Raw genomic sequence first — 11,421 nt, forward strand, 5'->3', positions numbered from 1 at the left:
AACATTGCATAGTTCTCTTACTGAAGGCTGAGAAAGTAAGCGTTCAAGGCAGGACACTCTAGTGATGTGTATCAGTCCACCACTCTTTAAAGGCTTCATTTTAAGTGGTGAGCTAACCAGAGGTAAAAAAATTAGGATCAGTTATACAAATAAGGATTTCTATAAACAAGCTGTGAATTACACGGGCTTCTCAGGGTTGCTTATGTGCCATAAAGCATGCAAAAAAGCATTCACTAAAAAACTTCAGTTTTCTTCTGTGATCATTCAGCTAAACCTATATGCTCCCACAAGAACGACTCCATCCTTGATGCAATTTTGATTACTGACACTCCCAATATCCTCAATTAAGAATTCAGTGTAATAGTAATTTAAGAATTTAATATAATACTCTTCTCTGGATGTAGCCAAGAGGTTTTTTGTGTGTACCAGCTGCCAAAGAAAACACATTTAGAAAGCCTACTACTAACTACTTCTGGCTATGAGAACGCACTCTGGAAGATTTGCCAGTTGGCCACTTGGTCTGCTGTGTTTGTAACCTTTCATCAAGCCTTATTTTTCAAGACTTAGAAATTGCTAAAGACTTGATCCAAAGTTCAGTGGAAATTTTCCACCCTAAAAACACTAAACAACTTCAAGTCATGTCCACATGAATGCACAGTTCTCTTATAGATCGTGCATGATTTAGTCTTGAAGGCTTACACTGCACCTTGATTCTTCCTTGCAGTCTGAGTAAATTGAGTTTTCTTAGGTCATTTTAGTTCAAACTTCTGAGAAATGTATGAAGAAAGTAGTAAACAATACCCCATCTGAAACAAACCAGATACAAGAAAACAAAACTATTTAACTAAAGAAACATCTCAAGATGTCTGCTTTAAGACTAATGGTAAGCAGCTGCTCACTGTTAAAACAAGGAAGTTTAGCAAACAGTGGAGAGACTTCTACAATTCCAAAAATAAAAATTAAAAAAAAAAATTGAGGGAAACAAAGTGACATCATGCAGTACAGGAACATATTTATAGTAAGTGGAATTGCATTGAGCTGGTGGCCAGTCGCTATCAGGGCTTCATTTTGGGGCCCGACATTTGATAAATTATTTGGATGCAGGATATAAATGCACATTAAGTAAGTTTACAGATGAAACTAAACTGGGAGGAGTTGTTAGTTCCCTTGGGAGTAGAAAGGGCTGACAGAGAGATCTGGACAAATCAGAGGGCTGGGCAATCACCAACTGCATGAAGTTACCACTTTCAACTCCAGATATTCTGTGATTCTGTGACTTACTTGCTGAAGTATTTCCAAAGTTGTGGATGCACAGAAGGTCCTGCACTCTTTGAAAACTGTAAGGCATCTGTCTTGTATCTCAACTCAAAGCATCAGATTCAAAGTGCTAAAGTGTTTTGGAATATCTTCTCAGGCAGTCAGATAGTCACTGCCTACCTTTATCTGTTCTCATATTATCCATTCGCTCCTGTGTGCAAAGAAAGCTTGGATGACAATGGAATAAAATTCTCTGCAAGAACCAGAAACTCAGCACCTCCCCTGCCTCCTTACATCTCCTTTAGTGAGATCCTCATCACTCACAAGCCACACTCTGTCTCAGGACAAAGGAGATATATCCAATAAGCTGCTCAGACAATAAAAGAACTCTGTAACACAATGGAAAGCACAGCAGAACAGCAAAGCTTTAGGTTGTAGCAAGTAAGGACTTGCTCAAATGCAATAGCCACGAGTACAGAAATAGAAAAAGGAAGATGCTTACCTTCAGAAGGCCCTAGGTGCACAGGAATCTCCAACAAGATACCCTCACCTCCACTGCCAACTCTTAAATGAAATCTGGGATTGCACTGCATTGCATTGCACTGCATGCACCTGAGTTCCTCTGGGTTGGCCCTGCCTTTCCATCAGGTGCTCAATCACTGATTCAAGCTATGTCTTAGCTTTTCTGCCACACTATCTGAAGGAGACTTAATGCTCAGAAAGCAGCAAATCTCTTCCCATTGCCCTAAGCAATTTCCATCTCAGATCTTAATTGCTAATAAATCTTTTTGCACCACTTCATTTCGTGATAGAATTAACCCAATTGCATAGCAGCTAAAAGAAAGCTGCTTTCTGTTATTTTTCACAGGAGTTTTCCAGCATGTGTTTGTCCTTTAGGAATGGGAAATGTTTAGAAAGTTGTGGTACTACAACCTTTGGATTATAAATCTTCTCTTCAAGCAACTAGAACTCTTCTTTCTTAAAGTATGGTCTACTTTGTAATTAGTAAGTTGCATCCAATACATTTTTTTCTTCAAAGAGCTGTGAAATGAACTCCTTGTAAAAGTAGTTTTGTGCTGCTTGGAAAAAGTTTAACTCATTTTGTTAAGTAAGAATATTATTACAGAATCCTTACCCAAAAAAGTTAACAAGGTCATTGGCATTTTAATAATTTCCTACGTAGATATTGTAATATTTGATGTCCATTAAATGTCCATTTAAATGTTTGATGTCCATTTCCACTCAGTTATATTGCATCCTTTTACTCAGGATAAGCTCAAAGCATCAACTCATCCATCATAGATAAAACAGCTGTTTTGTGTTTTCCTAAACTAAAATGTATTGGATCGCAAGATGCACGTAATAGCATGAACATTGAAGGGAAAGGTTTGTGGTTTTCTTGGGTGTGGTGAGGGCAGGCAGGGTAAGAAGGGAATTCACAACCAAGTAAAAACAAAGCAAAGGAAGTAATCTGATTGTCCCCAAGGCGTTTGTTAATTGCAGCTGAAAAGTACATTTCACGCCCAGTTTCAGAGGGTGGTTGCTTGGAGAGGGTCTCTTGGGCACAGGACTGGGACAAGAGGCTCAGGATTCTGCATTCATGGGAACCAAGGTGACTCTGATGTGGCAGGTGCCCAAAGCAGAGGACTAGCTAGCCAGTCTAGTCTTTTGTCCTTTGTTTCCATCCTCATAGGACAGCTATAGATATAGAACAGCTTTAACTGTAAGGATGGGGAGTGTGCTTCTACCAGTATGCAGCACGGTATAGGGGCTGCTCTCCTAGGAAATGTGGTTTGGGTGAAAGTTACGGTTAAGCCTCCTATAAAGATACAAATCTAATCATTAAACTAGCCCTTTGGTCCAGACATCCTCTCTTTTCAGCCTCATGAAATGATAAACAGCAATCAGTGTATGTAATTCTGTACTTTGACAGACAGTGAGCTGAAGGAAGCAAATGTTTCTGAATATTTTCCTGTATAACAAAACTTTTCTCTCCTTACAGTGACCAAGCAAAGCAGCAATTGTTTTCACAATCTTGCTTAGGAAGATAGTTCAGTATCTTAGGTATGCATGTTCTTCTAACTGCTATTGACATTAGATTTGCAGTCTGTATGCTACAGGACAATCATTTTGTAAATACTCAGTATTTTCATGAACGTAAGTAATTTTGACTGTTAACTTTTGAGTAGTTTTCTCTCATGACAATGCCAGTGCAACAGATGTTAGCTACTTGTCAGGAAAAAATGTCCCAGAAGCATTTCTGGAAAACACTTAATCAGTAAGTTCAATTTGTACAATAAATCCGTGTTCCTTGCCCCAGATTTTAAAGGAGAAGTGAATAATATAAGGGAGTATGGATATTATGCAAGTTCTGATGGCAGAAAGATGAATAGAGAGGATCAACAGGCAAGCATGAGAAATGCTTAGTCAGCCTGCCTGCAGTATCCAGAGCAATTCACTGAGTAGTGTAGGGAGCCAACAGCACCAGGAGCATGGCCCAGCTCCTGGGTCTAGGCAGCATCCACTACCAATGCAAACTGGAGGATGAAAGGATAGAGGGTGGCCCTGCCTATAAGGACCTGGGCATACTGGTGGATGGGAAGCTGGACATGAGCCAGCAATACATCCTCACAGCCCAGAAAGTCAACCACATCCTGGACTGCAGGGTACTGTGAGCAAAAATGGAGTCCTCAGTACAAAAGAGATACAGACCTGTTTGAGTGCATCCAGAGGACAGCCACAAAAATATCTATGGAAGGGAACACCTCTCCTATGAGGACAAGCTAAGAGAGTTGGTGCTCTTCAGCCTGGAGAATAGAAGACTGCAAGGTAACCTGTTAGCAGCCTTTCAGGATCTAAAGGCAAGCTACAGGAAAGAAGGGGACAGACACTTTAGCAATGCCTATGGTGATAGAACAAGGGGAAATGGTTTCAATCCTAAAGAGGTTAGGAACAGGATAAAAGGAAAAAGTCTTTTACATTGAGGGTGGTGAGGCATTGGGACAGGTTGTCCACAGATGTGATGGATGCCCCATCCTTGGAGACTTTCAAGGTGAGGCTGGATCAGACCCTGGGCAACCTGATCCAGCTGTGCATGTCCCTGTTCATTGTGGGGGAGTTAGGCTAGGTGATCTTTAAAGATCCCTTCCAATTCTAAGGATTCTATGATTCTAAAGAAATCAAACGATGCCATACTACCTCTTCTGTTTACAAGTCTCAACTGAGTCACTCAGATACAAATCCTAAACTGGGAGTAAAGACCACCAGAAGATGAGGAAAAAGCTGGACTCTGTTGCTCCTCTGGAGTGCAAGATAAAACATTTTCTTTGTAGGTTAGGAGTTATTCCTGTTATCCTAATTATTTACCCTGTTGGAGTTATCTTTTCTTCTTCTAACAAAGATAATATTAGCCATTTGATTCATCTTTGCAAGTGAGGAAAAACAGGCCTTTAAACATCAGAGCATTGCTAGGCAATGGTCCAAGGCAATGTCCTGAAATCAGAAGTCAGCCCTTGCTGCTGGTAATCACAGCCTTGGTTACATAGAGCCCAGACAAGCCTTACCAGATTCTGTTTTAAGAACATACCACAGGGAGAAGCTATTCTTCTTAAGAATGAACAACAGTGTCCTGCAGTGCCTGACATACTTTTTCAAACACTTCTGAGGCTTTCTTTTGTTACTGTGCTCTACTGAGAAGTAGCATTACTGCTTGCCCTTATACACTGGTGTATTAAAAGAATGCTTCACAAGCTACTGAAAACAATCAGGAGTTCACTTCTAAGCAGTACTTTCATTACCTCTGACATATGGAGTGCTTCCATGTTTCTCGTGTTAGATGCTTTGGCCACGTGCAAGATTGTATGGTACAGAAATGGATGTGTAGTAAGATACTACTTCCTCATATTTTATGCAGGATTACCATATGCAGAGCAGAGCATGCCTGCCTGCTAGTTATATATCTAGATTTACTAACTTTATAGCATTAAACTAGGTGTTAATTTGTAGCACCTTCTTAGTCTTCACGCAGGGTTTCACTGTCTCTCGTATCAAAATTCATAAGCTATTTTCAGAGCAAAATTTCCATTAGAGAAGGGCTATTTGACCAAAAGGTTTTCTATTAGGGTCTTCCCCTGAGCTATCCTACCAGAGACACCCCTCTGCAAACAGAGGAGGATGCTGAACAAACCCTTGCTCCCGTTCTTTCAGCCTCTCTTTTCCCTAAACATGGGGCAACTCTATCTAGATCAGGTCTGCTTTCCTCAGCCTTTTTCCCAGTCAAGGATAAAAGCAAATGGCCTAACAAGCACCAAATGACTCAGAACTAAACACAGCTCCAGCCAACGAGCTCCTCCTGCCTGGGAATGTTTTATCTCCAGTTGCATATAAACAAATAATAAATACTAAAATACGGTAGGATCAAACTATCTGGTTCATTGTACCTTTTCCTGCAGAGTTAAATTAAAAAAATACTAGACAAATTCATTTCTTCTTCAGCCAGCTCTGTTTGGATCCCAGGGTTACTGCTGTTTCAGAATGACCTGGTTGAGACCACTAACTCAATTAGAATTAGCGCTTTGTAACCCAGCAACAGCATTGCTGAAGTTGGGATGAAGTTAGCATTTACGGTTACTTTTCCCTAGTATTTACAGCCTGCAATACTTCAACCGTTTTTGAGTTGCTGCCTGCCATTAGAAAAGCATTGATACATCCAAAAAGATGCAACCACTCTGGTGCAGGAACATACAGTGATTTCCTCAGCTGGGGAGACCCCAGGGGTGCCAGCAGAGAGAAGGGCTGAGGAGGCATGGGCAGGGTGAGGAGGAAGGGTGGTCCTTTCCTGTGCAGACACACGGCACCCCAGGGAGCACTGCGGGCTGGGTGGACAGCCTGCAGGATGCAGCAGTTGTCAGGAAGGCACACAAGGAACGGTGCTGTCACTGCCACTGCCAATGGTGGCTGTTACACACTCACAACAAGCACAAGCACCAGTCATGGAATCCACAAAAAAATTGCCATGTCCTCTGTGTCCCCCACGGCCTTTTCAGCCTCAGAAATCTGTGAGAGGTATGCCCAGGCAGAGCTGCTCAGCACAGGGACTTTGCTTTGGGAGCACATGGGCTGAGTGCTGAGGAGCACAAGGGAGTTGGCGAAGGAGATTGAGCAGTGGTATCGTGCTCTGCCATCCCTGGGACAGATGTGTCACTCAGCCACTACACAAGAAGCCAGCAGACAGAAAGAGGGGACTTAAGAGATAGAAGGGAATGGAAGCAGGTTTCTGCTTGGGGTGACACGCAAGTCCCTTCTCTGACTACCTCACCCTTCCAGACATCATTATAAAGCAGATACAAGATTCTGGAACCTGATGGACAAGCAAAAAGAGGTGTGGATGAAGATCCATCCAGGTTGGAGGAGTCACCTAGGGCTAGTCAACCTGATCTCATATCATGACCACTTCTGTCACACAAAAAAAAGAATTGTTGTCATCAACACTTGTGATTCCGTCTGAGAGGAACAGAGCCTGATAATGTCAACCGGACCCGACCTATAGGGGAGTCTGTTGCCTCCCTGGGGGCTGATCATTACCCATTATTGGTTTTTCACGTTGCCAGCAATGAGGCAGCAAAGGGAAGCCCAAAAGCAAGCAAGAGTGAATTCGGCACAGTGGAAAAATTGATTAAAGGCTCAAGGGCCCAGTAATGTTTTCTCTGTCCTTTCAGTAGCAGTGAATAATATTCACTGAAAGGAGTAGGCAGACCTAGCTGATGCTAATGTGGCACTGAAGTTGATGGCACTGGCAAACTTTCGGTGGTTTTTTTTTTTTGGTTTTCTTAATCATGGGATGAACAGCAGAGATGCCATTGCAGGGAGAAAATGAGGGAGTCCCCCCGTTTGCTCAGATTGGAGCAGAGCAGGCTGAGGGGAGGCCTGATGGTGGCTGCAGGAGCAGAGGACAGTGCTGAGCTCTGCTCTCTGGGAACAGTGACAGGGGCTGAGGGGACGGCATGGAGCTGTGTAGGGGAGGTGGAACAGTCTTTGCAAAGAAAAGGGTTAGAAGGGCATCGTGCACAGAGCAGGAGCTGTGGCGTTGTCCTCTCAGCTGAGCAGAGCCCTCAGGAGCAGACACAAGCCTAGAATGGCACGCTTTCTCTCTTCTTCAAGATGGTGAAAGTGTTCTGTATAGATTTTCTGGCAGTTTATTTCAGCAGTTAATTAGAAACCATGAGGTCATCTGACAGAGACCAGGCTCTGCCGTTAGGCAGGAACAAAAGGACGGGGATGGGGTGATTGGGTCTGGTCTCAGTGTGGCAGTAGCTCTTTGTTTTGCTGCTTCTTTCTGAGCAATTTATTGAAGAGATTTTAGCCTGGTGAGGTCAGAAAGTGTCGTGAGAAAACAAATCAGAGACTTTTTAAAACGCTGGGTTCAGTTTGGCTCCTTTTCACAGGGTATGGTATTCTATCAGAAAGCAATGTTTCTTAGTGCTGCGGCACTTTAGTGCCAGGAAACATGTTTTTAGATAAGGAAGTACTGCAGTTTGAATGTGACACATCTGGGAATGCAACAGACAGTGGAGGTTGCCTACAGTTGCAGTGCTGTTTTCCAGCTGAAAATACAGGGCAACATTCACCCACAGATAAGCACAGTGGGAAGGTCAATAATGTTCAATGATAGCACTAAGTGAAAAGCCTATTGAACAGCCTTTCATAAATAACTGTTGACTTTTTCTTGGTATCTTGGAGTTAATTGCAGCTCAAGAAAATACTGACATCTCTAGATGAACAACAAACCTTACGCTTGATTGAGCTGCACGAGCACATCTACGGTATGAGCTGTAGATGACAGGACAATGTGATCTGACAGCCTTCTTTTTGAATTCCAGTTGGAGCTCAGCTGTTCCCCTCCTGTTCTTAGCCAGACCCTTACCATTTCCCATTACCTTTCAATAATTGTGCTTCTAAGGATGCTTCCACATTTTACATTAACCAGAAAAGAAGGAATGCAGGGGCAGTTCAAGAGCCCACTTTATTGGGATTACTACAGTATTACCTGTATTACAGCAGTACTTGTGTTATAGACCTAGTGAATGTTGTCCTTCTCCCTGATACAGGCCGAGGCAGCAAGGAACGAGCAATGTAGCCTCCACGGAAGTTCAGACAAGCTGTTGATGTTTGTGTTGATGAAAGGGCTGAAGCTAGAAACACTGAACTCATTCAGGTTTATTTCTCTTCTGGAAACTCTGACCATGTAGATTTTGAGGCTTTTTGCTAGAGGTGGCTTTTTTGGTTTGTTATTCTAGTTGTTTTCAGTTAATTGTTCTCCAGTTTGGGATCATGATTAACAACCCTTGGAAACTATTGAATACCTTCAGCCTTTTCTCTCCACTCAGCTCAGTTCTGTCATTTTATCACAAGTCTGTTGCTTGAGCTCTAGACAGGATGCCACGTTTATCAGAGTGTAAAATCAATCTTGGAATCACCCTGACAATCTGCAGGACATAAAAAAATGCACAGGCTTAATGCCAGATGTCCAGAATATAAACAGGTAAAATAAATGTGTGCTGGCACACAAAACCACTTCCCTGGAGTTTGCAATTGTATTGTAACCTAAAACTTGCATTAGGTGTTTTACATACATTGAAATCTCCACAACCACTTCTGAAAAGAAGCTATTAATAAATGGAATGTCAATCTGTGGGACATGGTATCCAGGGAAGAGTCTGCAGTACAAAACCTCTCTAACAGAGGGTAAGGTTCTTCATCCCAGAATAATAATTTAAAAAACGTTATTGCATTTCTGGTCATCTTTATCTCCAAAATAGTCACACTGGCAGAAGGACCCAATGACCATTATGATGAAAACCAACATTAGCCTTTTCCTCCTAACGATAACAGCAGTGATTTGGTGGTGACAGCATATATTGTTGCAGGTTTTCCTCAACTGTCATCCAAAGCTGGTCAGAGTTCTGAATAATAATAGAGAAAAAAAGTGTCTCTTATGTGCAGTTTTAAATTGGTGAATTGAAGCTTTTTTTCTTTCTTTTTTCAGTTTCCTTTGCTTGGAGATGATAAGCCAGCACAGTGACAGAATTCACCTACTATACCCCATAAGCATTTTCCCCCTTTTCCTTCCCGTTCCCTTTCTCTCCCCTCCATGACCATTTTACACTTCGTGGCAATCATACACATCCTTTAGAATACACTCTTACCATAGTGAACTGAAACCATCGGGATGTGGGTGCCTCAGCCCCTGCTCTTGCTCCATGGAGATGAGTGTTATTGAAATGGCTATCAATGTTCCAGGTGTACACTGCAGTGCATAGCTAGGCTGCAGCAGACTCATGTTTGTTTGCTTTAGATTTTACAGGAGTTTTATTCATAGAAAATGCTCTGAGGTCTTCAGGTCCACCCATCCCTTATTCATATCAAGTGTTACCATATTGTTTCCTGTTTCCTTCTTTCTGTATATGATTGTCTTTCAAACCTGAGCTTGTAATTAGCCAGATAAACTTTGCACTCCAGCCTACATGAAACACCACAACCAGGTCACAAAAATATCAACCTGCTTTTTTTTACACCTTTGTCTTCATGGCTCTTTCCTGAGACGTCCTTTGTATGTGCGTGTAGTGATACATAGATAAAGGTACAGACGTAGAAATATGGATATGTAAAGAGCTGGATGGATATTTTGGGTGCTAATGGTGCCTTTGTGAACAATAAAAATGGAAATTTCCTCCACAACACTGAAAAAACAGCAGCCCTACAGCAGCAGATAGGGAAGGATGAATTAAAACTCCTCTGGGCAATAGCTTTTATTAGACATATCACCCTAGCCACTTTTAACTTTAAAAAGCCAAGATTTTATGGAATTCTGCATGGGGAAGGTCTATAAACAAAGGCCATACTATTAAATCACCTCATTGGGTTGTGAGTCCTTATAACATAACTTCTAAAGAATGACACTATGTGCTTATTAAGCTTGCTTTATTGAACCTAGTGAGAGTCCTGCTGTTTTTCAAGCCCTGTAATAGATAAAAACTATATATATTGTCCAAGAAACACTAACAGCAGTCAGACTACTCAAGTCAATTACTCTAAGAAGCAGAGCAGTCCTCTGCAAGGCCAAACTTTGTTAGTAATACCATGGAAATGTAAATTCTTTTGATCCAGAAGATTAGTTGCAACCACGCATTCCGTAATTTGCAGTTTCACTGCTGCTTTCGCTTTTCTTCTCATGTCAAACTCTTTTTTTTTTTTAAACAAAGAAATACTAAGATAAACTAGACACACTTATAAATGCCTTTGAAACAGACTTAGGTAAATATTTGGCCTCATGTTTCAACTACAGAACTTCTACTGTGAAAGCAGATCACTGCATTTAAATCAGAGACGAGAGCACATGTGAAAGAACTAAATACAGGGAAATATTTAATCAAATTTCATTGTTAGCTGTTGAGCTTAGCGTTCACCTGAAGATTTATTTTAATAACAAAAGTGGTCAAATCATACTGATTTCCTTGAGATAAAAAGCACTCAGATGAACTTAGGGTATGAGTTTCTAGTGCTTTAAGAAATTGGTTATGCTACAAAGCAGCTTAACAGGAGCTTTAACACTTAGAAATCATTAAGAAATGATAAACTCAGAGCACTGTTTCTGGCATGTCATCTTAAGTCATCCTGAAGTGTAGTACAAACTGTTCAGTTACTTCACAGTCTTCTGCATCAACTATTTATATACCATACAACCATATTTCTCTATTATTTTGTATTAGTTCTATACAACCATAGATGTCACAGATCTCACGCCCAGGGATCACCACTAAAGTTTTGGCAGGCTCCATCAGCATGAAGGACAAAGAGCTGCTGTGCAGATTAGCAGAGCACGGGCAATCTCTCACCGTGCCAGGAAGAGCTTCTGATGCACAGTGAGTGATGCAAAAGAATGTATGCAGCTCTCCCTCTTTGTTTCCCTACTTCAAACTGAGGATGTGATCCAGGAACCTGAACGCAGGAGACTCTTGAACATACGCACACAGTGAAACAAGGACTCAAGAAATGATTTAAATGCGAACCTCGAATTGCAGAATGGGGAATGTGCTTCTTTTGTATCAAATGCAACACTGAAATGCAACTGTCATGGAAAATAAAAGCCCAGAATTTCTAAAGGAA

The sequence above is a fragment of the Tympanuchus pallidicinctus genome, unplaced genomic scaffold (genome assembly GCF_026119805.1).
Source record: "Tympanuchus pallidicinctus isolate F22 unplaced genomic scaffold, pur_lepc_1.0 scaffold26, whole genome shotgun sequence".
NCBI lineage: Eukaryota > Metazoa > Chordata > Aves > Galliformes > Phasianidae > Tympanuchus > Tympanuchus pallidicinctus.